The 11,441-nt window shown below is 49.2% G+C and overlaps 1 protein-coding gene across 1 annotated transcript in view; it reads right to left on the bottom strand.

The window, feature by feature from the left end:
- The window catches only part of ACER1 (alkaline ceramidase 1), a 200,520-nt gene extending 189,758 nt beyond the window's left edge, over window positions 1–10,762 (bottom strand). Inside the window, exon 1 of the mRNA XM_068233760.1 lies at window positions 10,702–10,762. The gene's annotated coding sequence lies outside the window, so the exon portion shown is untranslated. The remainder of the gene's footprint in view (window positions 1–10,701) is intronic.
- Window positions 10,763–11,441: the final 679 nt, after the last annotated feature.

An 11,441-nucleotide genomic window follows, 5' to 3' on the forward strand; every position in this document is an offset into this window, starting at 1 on the left:
GCTGCTATACATTTTGTGCAGGATTAAGGCTGAATATAGAGTAACCTGGAGTCTCCATGACCCCTCAGTAGGGCAACCTTACCCAAATGAGCACAAGTGGGAAAGGGCAGACCCAGGAAGAAAGAGTAGGGAGGAAGAAGAGATACGAAGGTTTAGAAGAAGGAGGTGTATCTCAGCCAGTTGCAGGTAGTATAACTTGGGGGGTGTTTAAGTGCTAAAACTATGGGTACGGTGAGATTATGAGCCCACTCTCTGTTGAAAGTCATCAGAAAGTTTGAAGTGGTGCCAGACTGCCTGGTAAGTAATATTAAATTTTTCAAGTTTGTCTGCAGCTGCTGAGACCAACTCCTCCATTTCTGCAATTGCGTCAACCCTGCGGACCCATTCAGTGAGAGACGGAGGGGTAGGAGATTTCCAGTGAGTTGGGATAAGTGCCCTTGCGGCGTTGATCAAATTAATTAGTAAGGATTTCTTATAGGCTCTAATGGAGGACTTGGTGTCATGCAGAAGGAGACAGGCTGGGGTAAATGGGATTTTATCGGTTGTGATATGTTCCATTAAGGAATGGGTTGCTTTCCAAAAAGTGTGTATGACAGGGCAATCCCAAAAAATGTGGACAAGAGTCCCTCCAGGGGCTCCACATCTCCAGCACTGATCTGGAACAGAGGGGAACATTTTATGCAGAACATGGGGCGTCCTATACCAGCGTGTTAGAATTTTGTAGCCAAGTTCCTGGATGTTAGAGTTTAGTGAGCCTTTGTGGTTAAGGAGGGTGATTTGTTGCCATCTATCGTTATCAAATTTTAGCTTTAGATCCCTTTCCCATTTGTCTTGGAATTTGGTGCTTCCGTCCCAGTTTGCCCCAAGCAAGATTTGATATATGGAGGACACCAGATGTCTGTGAGGGCCTTCGCTAACCACGAGGTTTTCAAATGAGGTGAGTGGTTTAGACCAGATTTTCTTAAAGAGACTCTGTAACATGAAAAAGATCCCCAGGGGGGTACTCACCTCGGGTGGGGGAAGCCTCCGGATCCTAATGAGGCTTCCCACGCCGTCCTCTGTCCCACGGGGGTCTCGCTGCAGCCCTCTGAACAGCCGGCGACAGGCCCGACTGTAATTTCAATATTTACCTTTGCTGGCTCCAGCGGGGGCGCTGTGGCTGCTTTCCTCTCCGAACTACACGGAAATACCCGATCTCAGTCGGGTCCGCTCTACTGCGCAGGCGCCGGAAACTTGCGCCTGCGCAGTAGAGCAGACCCGACGGCGATCGGGTATTTCCGTGTAGTTCGGAGCCGACAGCCGTCAGAGCGCCTGCGCAGGAGCCAGGAAGGTAAATATTACGTCACGGCTGCACGGAGGGCTGCAGCGAGACCCCCGTGGGACAAAGGACGGCGTGGGGAGCCTCATTAGGATCCGGAGGCTTCCCCCACCCGAGGTGAGTACCCCCCAGGGGATTTTTTGAGGTTACAGATCCTCTTTAATTTGATCACTATTGAGATAGTGAGAGATCTGAAGGTATTGCCACCAGGTCAGGGGGGAGAGGGTCTCTGGTAATGAATTGAGATCCATTAGTGTTTTAATTCTACCATTGCAGATAAAATCTTTGACCCGAGGAGTTGAGAGGGTGGGATTATTAGAGAGGAAGGGGATCTCACGAGCTGGAGAGAACTCTGGGTTGTATGATAGAGGGGTTAATTTGCTTGGAGATGAGGTCAACCCAAATTTTAGAGAGTTTTTTCGTATGCAGGTGATTGCTGCGTCAATTAATGGGTTGCCCAAATTTCCTCTTGTATGTTTACTAGGTGGCACCCAGCCAAGGACTGGGGCAGGAGTTGAAGTGAAATCTTGTTCAACTAAAACCCAGTGCTTTGTGTCCAGCTCGTTAGACCATTCCACCACTCTAGATAGTTGTGATGCGATATGATATTTAGTTAGGTCAGGGAGGCCCAGGCCCCCGCATTCTTTGGGCATGGAGATCACCACTCTTTTTAATCTGGGTGGCTTGTTTCCCCAAATGAATTTTGAGATTGGAGAGAGCACAGATAGGATGCAGGAAGTGTAATAGGGAGACATTGACTTGCGTAAAGGAACCGAGGAAGCAAGTTCATCTTGACGGATGAAATTCTCCCAAACCAAGAAAGACAAGGTTTTTTGGCCCAGCTGGTTAGATCATCCGAGAGGGCTCTGCCCAGAGGTTCAAAGTTCAGGTGGAACAACTCAGTCAATTCACTAGGAATAATAATTCCCAAATACTTCAGGGATGATTTAGACCAGGGGTGCTCAATAGGTCGATCGCGATCTACCGGTAGATCGCGACCGCCCATTTGGTAGATTGCGGCCTCTTGGCCGCGTCATGTTAAATATAGCCACGCTTCTTACTGTGTACAACGCTGCGGCTGTCAGAATCTGCTTCCCAGCGAAGCAGCACTGATGGGACAGGTGCGGCTACTAAGAGGCGCGGCTGGAGGGAGAGAGAAGCCAATTGAGTAGCGCTGAAATTGTGAGTGGCGTGGCTGGAGGGGGAGAGGAGCCAATCGAACAGCGCTGATGGGAGAGGCGTGGCTGGAGGGGGAGAGGAGCCAATTGTGAGCATCTCCTCTCCCTCCTCTGTGATGGTCAAGCGTTGTGGCCACGCCTCCCCCAGGTCCCGCGGGCTTTTAGGTCACGGGACCATCAACCACCGCGTCCATCTTGGGAAGGAGTGGAGAGCGGAGGCATTGCTGCGCTGCCAAGGTGGGCAATTAAATAATGGTGCTGGTGGGTCGGGTCGGGTCGCGCCGTGCTTCAGGTCGGGGCTAAGAACATTACTGTGGGGCTGCAGGGGGAAGGGGATTTTGTTATTAAACTTAGAAGCCATGTGGGCGGGGGTGGCATGGGTGCTTGGAGATGCGGATGCATGGGGGGGCGGGGTGCTTGGAGATGCGGATGCATCGGGGGGCGGCGGGGTGCTTGGAGATGCGGATGCATGGGGGGGGGGTTAACTGAGCTTAATGTGGGCAGTGGGCACCCCTAGTTGAGTGCAGGATTTCAAATATGCTGGGGTGGGGGTTAATGTCACTGTGTGGGGAATGATTGTGCCACATGCTGCCTTATATGCTGGGGAGGAGGGGGGTTAATGTCACTGTGGGGGGGAATGATTGTGCCACATGCTGCCTTATATGCTGGGGAGGAGGGGGGGTTAATGTCACTGTGGGGGGGAATGATTGTGCCACATGCTGCCTTATATGCTGGGGAGGAGGGGGGGTTAATGTCACTGTGGGGGGGAATGATTATGTGCCACATGCTGCCAAATATGGTGGGGAGGGGGGGGGGGGGGTTAATGTCACTGGGGGGAATGATTCTGCGACTTTCAGCAATACTCCCCAACATGTGTTCTTTTTTTTTTTTTTACCCTCCTCATGGGGTCACGAACCTGCCCTAACATTGCTGGCATTGGGGTAGGTAGGGGGAGAGGTGCAAGTGACAGCACCGCCAACATTCAAAGTGAAAAAGACTTCTGCCAGAACCACTTTGGGGGATGTCTTGTTAATGGCCGGCCCTATATATAATTTCCACCTGTTGTATATTCCATTTGCACAACACCAGCATGTGAAATTGATTGTCAATCAGTGTTGCTAGTACTGCCCGGGTCCACGGATCCATATAATTTTTTGGGCAGCACTATCAAACTGTGGTACTATAAGTGAGTTGCCATGGTCCTTCTGTGCTGTCACACTCACCGTCTGTCTGCAGATGGATTGTTCAACACAGCTACGCCATCTGACATGTAGTCCTTGACCATCTTCTCCAGGCGATTGGTGTTGGAGGACGTGGAACTGCCCGATTGCTGTTCTGTGGGCTGCTGCATGGGTGTCAGAAAATGTTCCCACTCCAAGGACACTGCCAATACCATTCCCTTTTGGGCACTAGCAGCAGCTTGTGTTCTTTGCTGCCCTCCTGGTCCTCCTGGGTTTGCTGAAGTCAGTCTGTCGGCGTACAACTGGCTAGAGAAGGAGGAGGATGTCAATCTCCTCTCTAAAGTCTCCATCCTCAAGGGCCTGCTGGAATTGTTCCATTTTTGACCTGTCTGACACTTTCTTCAATCAGTTTTTTAACATTGTGTTTGTATAAACTGGGTATAAACCCAGTAATTGGTGTTGTCCAGAATAATGAATAATAATGAATAGTGAATAATGCGCGGGCCGCGTTCAATGCAGTCTAGCATGAATTGAGCCATGTGTGCCAGAGAGCGTCTAGTGAAAAATGGCGCCGGCCAAAAAATGGCGCCACCTTCTGCCCGATATATGTTTAAAACGATATTTATCGTTTCAAAGGTTAAAATAGTGCAGAACGAAATTTATCGTTTTAAAACTGTTTTTTTTTTTTTTTTTTTGTCCTGCCTGAACGGTATTTATCGTTTTAACCCCTGCTTTGCTGCCGTTTTGAAAATATCTGCCCGCCGGCTTTAATGTTTAATAGCAAAGCCCCCTTAAAAGCTAAAAACACCAAATTTGCAGGGAATGTTAAGAAGAAAATTGTGAACAAGAGGAAAAAAATTTTTTTCAAAAAGACCTTATAGTTTTTGAGAAAATCGATGTTAAAGTTTCAAAGGAAAAATGTAAACATTTAAAAACCCGCCGACTTTAACGGTTAATAGCAAAGCCTGCTTAAAGTTTAGGAACACCAAATTCCCAGGGTATATTAAGGGGATCAGTGGGAATAAGAGGAAAAAAAATTTTTTCAAAAAGACCTTATAGTTTTTGAGAAAATCGATTTTTAAGTTTCAAGGGCGAAAATGTCTTTTAAATGCGGAAAATGTCAGTTTTTTTTGCACAGGTAACAATAGTGTATTATTTTCATAGATTCCCCCAAGTGGGAAGAGTTTTACTTACTTCGTTCTGAGTGTGGGAAATATAAAAAAAAAACGACGTGGGGTCCCCCTTCCCAGACCTCTTTAACCCCTTGTCCCCCATGCAGGCTGGGATAGCCAGAATGCGGAGCACCGGCCGCGTGGGGCTCCGCACCCTGACTATACCAGCCCGCATGGTCCATGGATTGGGGGGTCTCGGAAGGGGAGGGGCAGCCAAGCTTTCCCCTCCCCCTCCGAGCCCTTGTCCAATCCAAGGACAAGGGGCTCTTCTCCACCTCCGATGGGCGGTGGAGGTGGAGGCCGCGATTTCCTGGGGGGGAGGTTCATGGTGGAATCTGGGAGTCCCCTTTAAAAAGGGGTCCCCCAGATGCCCACCCCCCCTCCCAGGAGAAATGAGTATAGAGGTACTTGTACCCCTTACCCATTTCCTTTAAGAGTTAAAAGTAAATAAACACACAGACACTTTGAAAAAGTATTTTAATTGAACAAAAAACATAACCACGAAAAAAGTCCTTTAATATTCTTAATTAACCATTAATACTTACCTGTCCCTTTAAATAAATGATCCCTCGCAATATCCTCGGAAATGTTCTATCAGTTACAATGTAACAAAGTTATTACAATGTAACAACTTTGTTACATTGTAACTACGCCGCACCCGACGTCACTCGCCGCCACCGCCGCGTCTGCGCTGACCCGACAGAGCTCTGAGCTATATAGCTCAGAGCTCTCTAAGCATCTTTGTATTTGGGCTCCAAGGAGCCCCATTGGTCCTTAGCAGACCAATGGGGTTCCTTTAAATCAGAAGGAACCCCATTGGTCTGCTAAGGACCAATGGGGCTCCTTGGAGCCCAAATACAAAGATGCTTACAGAGCTCTGAGCTATATAGCTCAGAGCTCTGTCGGGTCCGTGCGGGACGCTAAGTCCCCGCCCTCTCCCGCTGTCCACCCCGCCCACATCTGTCACCCACATGTCACCCACATGTGGGCGACATGTGGGTGACATGTGGAAGAGGCGGGGAGGACAGCGGGAGGCGGCGGGGACTTAGCGTCCCGCACGGACCCGACAGAGCTCTGAGCTATATAGCTCAGAGCTCTGTAAGCATCTTTGTATTTGGGCTCCAAGGAGCCCCATTGGTCCTTAGCAGACCAATGGGGTTCCTTCTGATTTAAAGGAACCCCATTGGTCTGCTAAGGACCAATGGGGCTCCTTGGAGCCCAAATACAAAGATGCTTAGAGAGCTCTGAGCTATATAGCTCAGAGCTCTGTCGGGTCAGCGCAGACGCGGCGGTGGCGGCGAGTGACGTCGGGTGCGGTGTAGTTACAATGTAACAAAGTTGTTACATTGTAATAACTTTGTTACATTGTAACTGATAGAACATTTCCGAGGATATTGCGAGGGATCATTTATTTAAAGGGACAGGTAAGTATTAATGGTTAATTAAGAATATTAAAGGACTTTTTTCGTGGTTATGTTTTTTGTTCAATTAAAATACTTTTTCAAAGTGTCTGTGTGTTTATTTACTTTTAACTCTTAAAGGAAATGGGTAAGGGGTACAAGTACCTCTATACTCATTTCTCCTGGGAGGGGGGGTGGGCATCTGGGGGACCCCTTTTTAAAGGGGACTCCCAGATTCCACCATGAACCTCCCCCCCAGGAAATCGCGGCCTCCACCTCCACCGCCCATCGGAGGTGGAGAAGAGCCCCTTGTCCTTGGATTGGACAAGGGCTCGGAGGGGGAGGGGAAAGCTTGGCTGCCCCTCCCCTTCCGAGACCCCCCAATCCATGGACCATGCGGGCTGGTATAGTCAGGGTGCGGAGCCCCACGCGGCCGGTGCTCCGCATTCTGGCTATCCCAGCCTGCATGGGAGACAAGGGGTTACAGAGGCTCGGGAGGGGGGACCCCACGTCGTTTTTTTTTTTAATTTATTTCCCACACTCAGAAGATTTAAAAAAAAAATTGATAGCAAATTTAAAAAAAAAAATGAGGTGGGGTCCCCCCCTCCCGAGCCTCTGTAACCCCTTGTCCCCCATGCAGGCTGGGATAGCCAGAATGCGGAGCCCCGGCCGACTGGGGCTTCGCACCCTGAGCTATACCAGCCCGCATGGTCCATGGTATGGGGGGGCTCCGGGGGGGAGGGGCGGCCAAGCCTCCCCCTCCCCCCCGGAGCCCCTTGTCCAATCCATGGACAAGGGGCTCTTCCCCGCCTCCCTTGCCCCAGGTGGAGGCGGGGGCGACGACTCCCTGGGGGGGGGGTTCATGGTGGCATCTGGGAGTCCCCTTTAAGAAGGGGACCCCCAGATGCCCACCCCCCTCCCAGGAGAAATGAGTATAGGGGTACAAAGCACCCCTTACCCATTTCCACAAAGGGTTAAATGAAATAAAAACGCAACAACGAAAAAAGTCCTTTAATGTTCTAAATTAACCACAAATACTTACCTGTACCTTTAAGAAAAAATCCCACGCCAATCAGGTCCCACGACAGTATCCTCTATCTTGCGATCTTCTGATACATCTTGATTGAAGATCTCCGCCGCCCCGACGCCACACACGCCGCCTCCGCCGCACTGCTCTCAGCTATACTAAGTATAGCTGAGAGTTGCGTCTATGCGTCTATACAGACGCATTAGCGCTGGCTGCAGCTGCCCTCCCTGCCTCCCCCCACCTGTCACCCTCACCCATGCTGGCACCCATGGGTGCATTGGGTGCCAGCATGGGTGAGGGTGACAGGTGGGGGGAGGCAGGGAGGGCAGCTGCAGCCAGCGCTAATGCGTCTATATAGATGCATAGACGCAACTCTCAGCTATACTAAGTATAGCTGAGAACAAGAAGCATCTTTAAATTTTGGCTCCAAGGCTCCCCATTGGTTCCTTATCGACCAATGGGGATCCTCCTGATCCCCATTGGTCTGTTAAGGAACCAATGGGGACCATTGGAGCTAAAATTTAAAGATGCTTTTTGCTCTTAGCTATACTTAGTATAGCTGAGAGCAGTTCGGCGGAGGCGGCGTGTGTGGCGTCGGGGCGGCGGAGATCTTCAATCAAGATGTATCAGAAGATCGCAAGATGGAGGATACTGTCGTGGGACCTAATTGACGTGGGATTTTTTTCTTGAAGGTACAGGTAAGTATTTCTGGTTAATTTAGAACATTAAAGGACTTTTCTCGTTGTTGTGTTTTTATTTCATTTAACCCTTTATGGAAATGGGTAAGGGGTACTCCTGCACCCCTATACTCATTTCTCCTGGGAGGGGGGCAGGCATCTGGGTTCCCCTTCTTAAAGGGGACTCCCAGATGCCACCATGAACCCCCCCCCAGGGAGTCGTCGCCCCCGCCTCCACCTGGGGCAAGGGAGGCGGGGAAGAGCCCCTTGTCCATGGATTGGACAAGGGGCTCCGGGGGGGAGGGGGAGGCTTGGCCGCCCCTCCCCCCCGGAGCCCCCCCATACCATGGACCATGCGGGCTGGTATAGCTCAGGGTGCGAAGCCCCAGTCGGCTGGGGCTCCGCATTCTGGCTATCCCAGCCTGCATGGGGGACAAGGGGTTACAGAGGCTCGGGAGGGGGGACCCCACGTCATTTTTTTCAAAACTTTTCCCACACTCTGAACATAACCCAAAAAATTTAATTTAAAAAAAAAATAAATACAATTTTTCAATTTTTTTTTTTAAATATTGTTTCCCAGTATCTTTTTAACATATCCTGCAAATTTGGTGTTGCTAGGATTTAAGGGGACTTTGCTATTAACTGCTAAAGTCGGCGGAAAAAGTTTCCACGGAAAAATGTCAGTACGCGATTTAAATAGATACATTCCCTTTGAAGATTTAAACTCGATTTTCTCAAAAACTATAAGGTCTTTTTGAACAATTTTTTTTTCTTCGTGTTCCCACTATTTTTCTTAACATTCCCTACACATTTGGTGTTTCTGGCATTTAAAGGGGCTTTGCTATTAACCGCTAAAGTCGGCGGGCGTTTAATTTTCCCACGGTCAGAAGAAGAATATTCAAAATCGATTTTCTCAAAAACTATAAGGTCTTTTTGAAAAAAAAATTTTTCCTCTTGTTCACAATTTTCTTCTTAACATTCCCTGCAAATTTGGTGTTTTTAGCTTTTAAGGGGGCTTCGCTATTAAACATTAAAGCCGGCGGGCAGATATTTTCCAAACGGCAGCAAAGCAGGGGTTAAAACGATAAATATAGTTCAGGCAGGACAAAAAAAAAGTTTTAAAACGATAAATTTCGTTTTTAAAGCCGGCGCCATTTTTTAGCTGTCAAAAAACGAAAAATAACTAGTGATAATGGTTCTCTATGGGGCGCCGTTTTTTAACTACGATAACTGGCGGCATTTTTAACGGACCCGTGCCAGAGAATCCTGCCAGACTCCTCTGTCTTCATGTTCTTGTGAGCGTTGTGATTGTTGTGATGCACCATATTCGTCACCAGCATCACTTTCTTCCTCTTCTGCTGTCCATTCCCGCTAAATTGTGGAAGTCCAACATGCACCGCTCTGTCCCTCGGCAGTGGGGGCATCCAAATCCTGCTCCAACTCCAGCTGTTCCTCGTCCTGTTCTTTGTCATAGCTGGGACCAGCGTTTCCTGAGGCAGGTTGTCTGATGTTGGTATCATCACGCTGATCGTTTTCATCTTCAGATTCCCCCACTTGCATCATGCCAGCAGAGGCGTATCTAGGTAAAACGGCGCCCATGGCAAACACTGAAATTGCGCCCCCCCCCATCAGAACCCCTGAATAACCGCACCCCTACCCCAGAGCTTGCAGAGTAGCGCTGCAGCAGAGCCTCATACCTCGTTCCAGCAGTGAGACAGGTCTTCTTTTCTTCTTCAGTGTAGCCGCACCATGCAACCTATCATCTTGCAGCTCCCCATGCGAGTCAAGTCATGGTACAGTGTCTGGAGCTGCAAGGTGAACGCTGCTGCACTGAAGAGGAAGTGAAGAGGTCCTGTCCTGTCATGAAGGAGGTTAAGCATAAAACTCCACTCCACTGCTGCACTATTCTTCAGGATATATGGAGGTGGAGACAGGAACTGCACACATGCGGGTTGTGGGGGAGGGGACACGACAGTACACATAAGGCACCATTTTTTTTAATAGCCCGCGCAGGCGGTAGAGGAGACAAGCGTATGATATGCCCCTGCTTATACTCAAATAACCACCCTACAACAGAAACTCACACGGAGAGTCCACTACACTACAAAACACACACACAAACCCTGATGTAAGCTCCCCTACACTCCAAAAACCACAACAGAAACTCACACAGAGAATACACTACACTGCTAAACACACACACACACACACACACACACACACACACACACACACTCTGACATCACAAACCTCCCTACACTCCTGAAACCATGACTAAAAAATCACACAAAGAGCTGACTACACAGAGAATACACTACACTGCTAAACACACACACACACACACACACACACACACACACACACACACACACACACACACACACACACACACACACACACACACACACACACACACACACACACACACACACACACACACACACACACACACACACACACACACACACACACACACACACACACACACACACACACACACACACACACACACACACACACACACAATCTGACATCACAAACCTCCCTACACTCCTGAAACCATGACTAAAAATCACACAAAGAGCTGACTACACTGATAAATATACATACACACACATACACTCTGACATCACAAGACCCTCTAGACATTAGACACGGAGAGTATATTACACTGCTAATGTGACCTGTGTTCTGAGAACGTAGTGCACTGCAGACAAGCATGTGTTTACCATTTGTTGGTCTAATTACCTTGTTATCTTAGCTCTCTGCCTGAATCTCTGTTCAGCAGCGTGTGCACACTGAGTCACAGTCACACTCCTCACGCGCTGCTACAATTCTCCCATCCCATCAGCCCCAGAGGCAGACAGGTACCATGCTGCAGCCAATCACAGGAGGGGATGCCTGGCTAGCCAATAAATGAGCAGAGATGAGTAGGAGATGGAGCTGTATACAGAAGAGTCGGGTGCACCTTTCATGAGAGATATGTATCACCACTGCCGGGCATGGGAAGCCGAAATACACTTTATTTAATGGACAGGACCCGCTGGTCGCTGTGTACAGTATCTGCACTGCTGGCCAGCTTAATGGGTGTAGGCTGCCTGCATAGTCGGACCTGGCTCAGGACAGTGCGGCTCGGGAAACTTGACTGACTAGTGAGTGACTACATTGTTAATGCGCCCCCCTGGGAGGGTGACAGATGGGGGCGCCTATAGCACCTGCCCTGTCTGCACCCCATAAGATACGCCACTGCATGCCAGCGGTTTCCATCTTCAACATTGATTTCTTCAGTAAACACAGCAGTAGTATTGTAATGCTGACTGTAGAGTTGTCACTGCTCAGTCACAAGCAACGTGGATTGCTCAAAATTTTGGAGGACTTGGCAGAGATCCAACACGGTGGCCCAATCAGATCCACAGAAGCTTGGTAGCTAGCTAGCTGCTGGAATGCGCCTCGGCACTGCGCAAAAGCGTGCTAGCATGTGCAGCGTA

The sequence above is a fragment of the Hyperolius riggenbachi genome, chromosome 1 (assembly GCF_040937935.1).
Source record: "Hyperolius riggenbachi isolate aHypRig1 chromosome 1, aHypRig1.pri, whole genome shotgun sequence".
Taxonomy (NCBI): Eukaryota; Metazoa; Chordata; class Amphibia; order Anura; family Hyperoliidae; genus Hyperolius; species Hyperolius riggenbachi.